The following is a 1,462-nucleotide window of genomic DNA, read 5'->3' as shown; positions in this document are numbered from 1 at the left end:
TTTAACATTTTATTAGGGGCTCATACAACTGTTATCCCAATCCATACACACATCAATTGTGTAAAGCGCATTTGTACATCGTTTCTCAAAACATTTTTTCTCCATTTAAACCCCCGATATTAGGTCCTCCGTACTCACTTTTTAAAACATAAAGTGAATTGCTTTTCCTTCTTGAGTCTGTTACCTATGTTACTGAGGATCATTTCAGTACGGAAGCAGGGTGTTCAATGAGACAAAGGAAATATTATGCTAGAATCACAGTATCCAATTTCCACAAACATATGCCTTTGTGTGAAGTAGGAGACTTAAGAGCGGTACCAAGGAGTGGGGAAAATAAATAAAGGAGAGGAAATGTGTTACAGGTTCAGTTATGCCCCTTGCCCCACACAAATGTATCAAAACTCTAACCCCCAGTATCTGTGATGCTACCTTGTTTAGAAAGTGTCTTTGCAGATGTATTAGTTGACACAAGGTCTTACTGTAGCAGGGTAGGCCCTGATTCAATATGGCTGGTGCCCTTAGAAACAGAAGAGACATCGATACAAGGGGAGGACGACCATGTGAAAATAGAGGCAAACGCGGATTTATACTGCCATAAATCAAGGCATGCTTGGATTAACCAGAACCTGGCCGAAACAAGAAAACGTCGAGAGCAGTGGTTCTCAACCTTCCTAATGCCACAGCCCTTAATACAGTTCCTCGTGTTGGGGTGACCCCAACCATAAAATTATTTTCATTGCTACTTCATCACTGTCATCTTGCTACTGCTATGAGTCGGGCGACCCCTGTGAAAGGGTCATTCAGCCCCCAAAGGAGTCACATCCCACAGGTTGCGAACCTCTGTCCTAGAGTCAGCAGAGAGAATGGCTATAGTGATGTCCTCAATTCAGACTGCCAGCTTCGAGAATTGTGAAGCAACGCATGTCTGTCGTGTAAAAGCACCCAGTGTGTGGTCCTTTGTACCGTGGAGTGGAGATGAGAGAGACTAATGTTTTAGGTGCAGCCTAGTTGGCTCCAACTCACAGAGCTGTGAGGACAGTAGAACAAACACTGCCCCACCCCAGCCACTTCACAGCCGTTGCTGTACTGCCGTCCATTGCTGCAGCCACTCTCACGGACCCTTTACTGCACATGATGGCTTTCCCCTTGAACTAGTCCCTCCTGATAAGGTGTGTGAAATACGTAGGATGGATTCTTGCCATCCTCACTTCCAAGGAGCATTCTGGCAGCATTTCTTCGACAGGTTCATTTGTTCTTCTGGCATTCCATGGTATAATCCATTTTCGTTGCTAACACGATTTATTCATTATCCAGCTTTTAAAATGGAGGATTTGGCACAATTGAAGGCACCCTGGCTTTGTGTAGGTACATTTTAGTCCCCAAAGTTACGTGTTTGCTCTTTAACACATGAGCAGCGGATCTGCCCAAAGCAAGTCATTTGAACTCTTGATTGCTACTTCTT

This window comes from Echinops telfairi, unplaced genomic scaffold (genome assembly GCF_000313985.2).
Source record: "Echinops telfairi isolate 266 unplaced genomic scaffold, ASM31398v2 ScPeMD7_3533;HRSCAF=4204_0, whole genome shotgun sequence".
NCBI lineage: Eukaryota > Metazoa > Chordata > Mammalia > Afrosoricida > Tenrecidae > Echinops > Echinops telfairi.
Note: the sequence above shows the minus strand (reverse complement) of the source record.